The sequence below is a fragment of the Schistocerca americana genome, chromosome 6 (assembly GCF_021461395.2).
Source record: "Schistocerca americana isolate TAMUIC-IGC-003095 chromosome 6, iqSchAmer2.1, whole genome shotgun sequence".
In the NCBI taxonomy this organism is placed as follows: Eukaryota; Metazoa; Arthropoda; class Insecta; order Orthoptera; family Acrididae; genus Schistocerca; species Schistocerca americana.
This window is the reverse complement of record NC_060124.1, coordinates 327,529,458-327,536,382: the sequence shown is the minus strand read 5'-3', so window position 1 is coordinate 327,536,382 and position 6,925 is coordinate 327,529,458. Positions and strand designations below refer to the sequence as shown.

Sequence of the window (6,925 nt, the reverse complement as noted above, 5' to 3'; positions counted from 1 at the left end):
AGATGGAACTATAGCCTATGGGTATGGCCCTGAGACGAAAATTCGGAGGTACCCGTGAGAAACCAATGAAGCTCCTCTCCCTAAAAATGCACATCAGTTAGAATATCAAAGATATACTGTTTTTTTTCGATGTTGAGGGCCTAGAGCGATAAGAGCACGTTCCAAGGGGAACAACTGTTAAGGTAGAACTTTGTAAGAGATACTGCAACCTTATCGAAACGATGTGCAACGAAAGAGACCATAAAAATTGGCTAATGGCTTTCTTCATCATGCTCCCGATCTGATTCGCGAGTTTTTGGCAGGAGAAAGTGTTCTTATCTGTCAACATCCGCCTTATTCATCGATTTAGTACCATGCAACTACTGGCTCTTCACAAAAATTAAAAGCGCGTTGAGGGCAAACGTTTTTACATCATTCCTGCACTGAGACGACCATGACAGTTAGACCGAACGCCCTTCCAAAATAGGACTTATAAACCGTTCCAGTCATGAATTTTAAGTAGGGATGAGTGCAGTGCCTTACCAACAGCCTTGCTGCGGTGGTAACACCGGTTCCCGTGAGATGAGTGATGTCAAGCGCTATCTGGCTTGGATATCACTTGGATGGGTTTGCCGAGCTGTCTAAGGAGCGGGGTGCACTCAGCCCTTGTGAGGCAAACTAAGGAGCTACTTGACTGAGAAGTACTGACTTTAGTCTCGTTAACTGACAACGATCGGGGAACGGTATCCTGACTATAAGCCCATCATCCAGTGATGCCTATAATCTGAGGATGACACGGCGATAGATCGGACCCACTGGTTCTTCCGAAGCCTGTTCCGGCGTAGTTTTATAATTGAAGTGCTAGTAAAGGACAGTAGGTTGAAGTAGCTTAAATCAAATTTTATGTAAGCTTATTATTTTCTTTCTAATAAAGTTGTTCATCGTATTTTTTTGGTTCGTAGACATGTATCTAGTGAGCGAAGTCAGTAGAAAGGCAGTCACATTGCTTACTGTCCCCTGGTAGCTAACCATGTTTTCTATTTTTCTTCTTGACAAAAAGTTATCTGAGGTAGCCAAGAAACGCTGTACAACAAGTCCTGCATGATATTTGTAGTTCACTTAGCGACAAAGCGAACGTTACGTTGCATTGCCAGAACTGCAGATCAAGGATCTGTTCAGTTGGTGAAGGGACGCCGAGGTGGAAGGGAGCGTAAGCTGTGGAGCTGGAAAGGCGACAACACGTCGGACGTGTCCGGTATTGACTCTAGCGCGGCGACAAGGGTGGTTGTAGGCGGTCGTGGTGGGGGCGGGGGGTGGTCGGTAATTACAGAGCGCTGCCTCGGGCAGACTGGCGGAACGGATTCCCAGCCACGGCTGCGGGGTGGCGGGGCGGCGGTCTGGTCTCGCGGGCGGCGCCGCCGTTGTTGTGGAGGACGCGGTGCACTTTTCGTGGGCCAGCGCTAATGAGGTCCGCCCCCTCCACGCACCCCCGCAGCGGCGACAATTAGCGGCTGTCCGCGACGTCGCCGCCCGCCGGTTTTTAATGCCCCCGCAATGTAGGTTAGGCGCCACGGTTGCCATTCATTGCTGCGGCACCGAGCGCTGGGAACGAGCGACTGGACCTATCTGGGTGGGAAATGCAAGCAACGGTACGTCTGTTGTTAGCGCCTCTCTCGCTCAGCTCCCTTTTTACCTACATTTTACTATCTGATTATCCGGCTGTACTCGATTATAAACACACTGGGAAAAACATTGATCACCTCTGGGAGACATCACGCTATTAAAGTGTAACTCTACCTTTAGTCTTTATATTGGATCCAGTCCGTGAGCAGGGCAATTCAAAAGTGCCTTCAGGCATCCCACTCAACCGTGATTAGAGTCCGTCTTTTTCTTTTGCAGACATCTGTTTTCTGACAGGTTTGATGCTGTGTCCTAGGAATACCTCTCCTGCTCTAAACTCTTCATCTCAGAGTACAACTTGCACCCAACGTCCTCAGTTATATGTTCGATGAAAAGCATTCAAATCTCTGTGTTCCCCTACGGTTGTTACCATCTACTGCAGGGCCGGACAAACGCTGCACAGTGTGCAGACGTGAGGAAGTGCTGCACATGTGCGCACGTGTGCGACAGCGAGCGACAGCGACATCTGTTATTAGACATGTGTCCTAAATGAACGGCGGCGGCTCCACTTCCATGTTTATGTGGTACAAGCAAGAGCGCAACTTAACCAGTCTCGTTTACCCCTGGTAACTGTAACCTTAACAGAGAAGTACTGAGAAAAGGCAGGTACTGTGGAAAAGCAAAGGACGGGAGATCTATGTTCTCAGTCGTTTAAAAATTACTGGGAACTGCAATTCTTTTTTGTAGCCGTTGGTGAAAACTCACAGTGTTTGCTATGCCGCCGAATAATAGGCGGCCAGCGTAAGTTTTCAATTGAAAGACACTGCAATACATATCACAAAGACGAGTGTAGTGTACTCAACAGTGAAGAACGGCAAGCAAAATTAAATGTCCTTAAGAAAATGGCTGAGACACATCAACTCGATTATGATTTCTCATGACCAGGGATAAACGTGTTTGGATCTATTCCTTTCATAATTAAAAATTACTAACTGTGCATTATTGCCTCATTCTGCTCCATGTTACATTATTATCAGGAAAGTTGGTCATTAAACCGATTGTTCCAATGTATACTTACATTTAGGGTTTTTTTATGTGTGAAGGGGTACGCTCAGCTGCAGTCGATAAAACGTAACATTCATCTAATTGTCGGTTATTATGCAGATTTCAGACGGAACTGATGAAAGATTTAGCAATAATGGTATTGAAATAGCGGGTGATCATCGAGAGGTCTGCGGTTATCATTCTGTTCAGAGGTCAGTGAGACAGAAATTATGTGGGAGGAGCGGAGGGCACCGAGAATTAGTTATAGGAAACCTTGCATTAATTTAATGTTATTTGAAATCATGAATAAGGTTCGTTGGAAGTCGCAAAGTGCTCTCTTTCTTAAATACTAGATCAAAAACATTACGCATATTTTCGTGCCGTCAGTCAAGCTGCCTTAATAAAAGCCCACGGTTGTTAACTATACTACTTGTCTTACTGGGTTAAACTGTTAACATAAAAGTAGACTTCTCAATGAGTAGTATTTTAAATGTTTAATACGCGAAATACCTTCCCATGGTTGGCTTGCAAGCTGTGGAAAGAGCACTAGAATGCGCCGGTACATAGTATCCCAGAAAGTGGATAAAGCGACATCTGTGCGTAGAAACATGCACTACATGAACGCTGACGGCTGAGGCGTGCACGCAATGGCCCGGAAGTTGCACATGTGCAGGAGCACAGCACGCGTGCAGAATTTCTGGCCGGCCCTGATCTACTGATTCCACTGATACCATAGGATTTATTCCCTGACGTCTTACACACGTCCTGTCATACTGCCCCTGCTTCTTGTCAGTGTTCCCCATATGTCACTGTCTTCGTGGATTCTGTGGGAAACCTCGTAATTCTTTATTCTGCAAGTCTGGCAACGGCTTTGCCGCAGTGGATGCAACGGTTTCCGTGAGATAACCGAAGTTAAACGCTGTCGGGCGTGGCCGGCACTTGGATGGGTTACCACCCAGGCCGCCATGCGCTGTTGCCGTTTTTCGGCGCGCTATCAGCCTCGTGATGCCAATTGAGGAGCTACTCGTCCGAATAGTAGCGGCTCCGGTCAAAGAAAACCATCATATCGACTGGGAGAGCGGTGTGCTGACCACACGCCCCTCCTATCTGCATCCTCAACTGAGGATGACGCGGCGGTCGCATGGTCCCGATGGACCACTGTTGGCCTGAAGACGGAGTGCTATTCTACAAGTCTGCCTGATTTTCAACATTCTTACGTAGCATCATCACTACCATACAACGCTGTGCTCCAGACGTACAATCTCAGAAGTTCCTGCATCAAATTAAGGCTATTGTTTGATAGCGGTGGACTTCTCTTCGCCAGGAATGCCTTCTTTTCCTGTGCTATTCTGCTTTATGCGTCGTCCTGATTACGTCCGTCATGCGTAATTTTGTTTTCAAGGTACGAGAATTCCTTAAGTTCGTATAATTCGTGGTCCCCAATTTTAACATTAAGTTTCGCGCTGTTTTCATTCCTGCTACACCTCATTACCTATAGCCGTTTTCCGGTTACCTCCCAATCTGTATTCTGTTCTCGTTAGATCCATCCAACAGATCTGTAATTCATATTCAAGTTCACTGAGAGTAGCAATGTTATCAGCGAATATTATCATTGATATCCTTTCTTCCTAAATTTTAATCCCACTGTTGTACATTTAGTGCATTATACGCCTTTCCCTATAGTTCACTCCTACATTTCTCTCAGAATTTCGAACATTTTGCACATTCTCGAACGAATTTTCTGTGTCTACGAATGCTATGACACGCTTAGCGTTTTCTTCCACCTCGCCTTCATTCTTAGGCGCAACGCGAGAACTGCCTCTTCGGGGGAGTTACCTTTCATGAAGCCAAATTGATGGTCATCTAACTGATCCTTAGGTTCCTTTTTCATTCTTCTGTATATCATTCTTGTCAGCACCTTGGATCTATGAACTGTTAAATTTACTGTGCGATAGTTTTCGCACTTCCCTACCCCTGTTATGTTCGGAATTATGTGGATGATATTTTCCTTAAGTGTGATGGTACTCCACCAGTCTCATCCCTTCTTCCTTATTTCATCCTGTAGAGCTAAAATAGTACCAAGCTGTCGATTGCTCTGTTTGATTCACTGTTCCAAACATTCCCAACTTCTTTCGATAGAATTAAGATCGAGTCATTTAGCGGTTCAGTCGAGATTCGGTAGTCTGCTTTAGTGTTCGTCAAACCACGAACGTGTGCGTCCACCCTGCGAACACGTCTGTTGTTATCTTGGAAGAAGGTGCCCACAGCATATTACTGTATCCATGAAGATATGGAAGAAAGGCCAAGAGCACAGTTCTGTTTGGTGCGTTTGCTATTATGAGCGTCGTTTGACGTATCAACACATGTGTGATGTTACTCTTTGGTTGCCAGAGGTAGTATTAGCAGTAGAGGAAGACATAGAGAGAGAGAAAGAGTGAGAGTGGGTATGGGTGTGGGGGGAGATCGAGTGTGCTGCGAGAGAGGTTGTTGTGCGGTCGATGAGTGAGCAACTTTCATGGGGAAGGGAAGGGGCGTGCTGAAAAGAGGATGAATCTTACTTGAGATGCTCACTGACATTCGTGAGGACAGTGGATGATGTTGAGACAGAAAGAGCACATTTGGAAAAAGGAGAAATAATACAGTTTTTATTTGTTGTAAGTATTGTAGAGTAAATATTGCAGCTCCTACATTTCTAATTCTGGACGAATTATCGGTCATGTCTTCAGAATTCTTATTATTCTTTACTTTCTCCACTTTCATTTAAAAGTAATTTATAAAGAAAGCAAAGAGTAAATTTTGTAACCTCAGCAGTGTTTGTTTGAATGAGTTTTCATTGCTCTTAGTAATACTAAAGGAAGAATCTAGTATGCAAGTTTATGCGGCTCATTTCTGTGGTATTAAAGAATCGTAATAAAACCACTCCGTCTACAGGCCACAAGTGGCCGATCGGGATCACCCGACCGCCGTGTCATCCTCAGAGGAGGATGCGGATAGGAGGGGCGTGGGGTCAGCACACCGCTCTCCCGGTCGTAATGATGGTATTCTTGACTGAAGCCGCTACTATTCGCTCGAGTAGCTCCTCAATTGGCATCACGAGGCGGAGTGCACCCCGAAGAATGGCAACAGCGCATGGCGGCCTGGATGGTCACCCATCCAAGTGCCGACCACGGCCGACAGCGCTTAACTTCGGTGATCTCAAGGGAACCGGTGTATCCACTGCGGCAAGACCGTTGCCCAAAGAATCGTAATACCATTTCAGTTTAAAGCAATCCATTTATTTGTTGAGAAACACTTTACTAAGTACATCCTTAAAGTTTGAATGCAAATCCCAACATTACTGCACTGTCACGCCTTAAACAATTGCGTGGAGAGTTACCTGAATTTTTGGAAAGATAGCAAATTTCTCATCTGGAAAAACAGCTTAATGTAAACGATAAGGCAGTTAGGTGCACAGTCATTATTTCAGGTAAATGCAGCTCAAAATTTTATGTGACGCAGTTAAGGAGACAGAGCAGAGGTAAGTCAACCTTTGCAGGTAAGAATCACTCGTAGGGGTCTAAATTAGTGGCTGTGAAACTGCGGCCCGCAAGCTACTACATACGACACTAAACAAGTATTTGTCAGGCCCGTTGTTCTCTGCCGTATTTTACAATAATATGCATCTAACAACTAACAGCCGGTTCCAAAAACGACCCAGCGATGTGGCGCAGTGGTTAGCACGCTGGACTCGCATTCGGGAGGACGACGGTTCAAACACGCGTCCAGCCATCGTGATTTGGGTTTCCTCTAAATTGCTTCAGGCAAATGTCGGGATGGTTCCTTTGAAAGGGCACGGCCGACTTCCTTCCACATCCTTCCCCAATCCGAGCTTGTGTTCCGTCTCTAATGACTTCGTTGTCGACGGAAAATGTAAATGTACATCTACATGGATACATTGCAAATCACATTTAAGTGCCTGGCGGGAGGATTCATCAAACCACATTCATAATTATCTATTATTAAAATCTCGTATAGCGCGAGGAAAGAACGAACATCTATATCTTTCCGTACGGGCTCTGATTTCTCTTGTTTTATCATGGTGATCGTTTCTCGCTATATAGGTCGGCGTCAACAAAATATTTTCGCATTCAGAGGTGATTGGGATTTCGTGAGAAGTTTCCTTCGCAACGAAAATCGCCTTTGTTTTGATGATGCCCATCGCAAACGCTGTCTCATTTCATTGACACTCTCTCCCTTGTTTCGTGATAATACAAAACGTGTTGCCCTTCCTTGAACTTTTTCA

The 6,925-nt window shown here is 45.4% G+C and overlaps 1 pseudogene; it reads right to left on the bottom strand.

Moving 5' to 3' along the window:
• Positions 1 to 5,760: 5,760 nt before the first annotated feature.
• On the bottom strand, positions 5,761 to 5,878 carry LOC124620573 (annotated as a pseudogene).
• Positions 5,879 to 6,925: the final 1,047 nt, after the last annotated feature.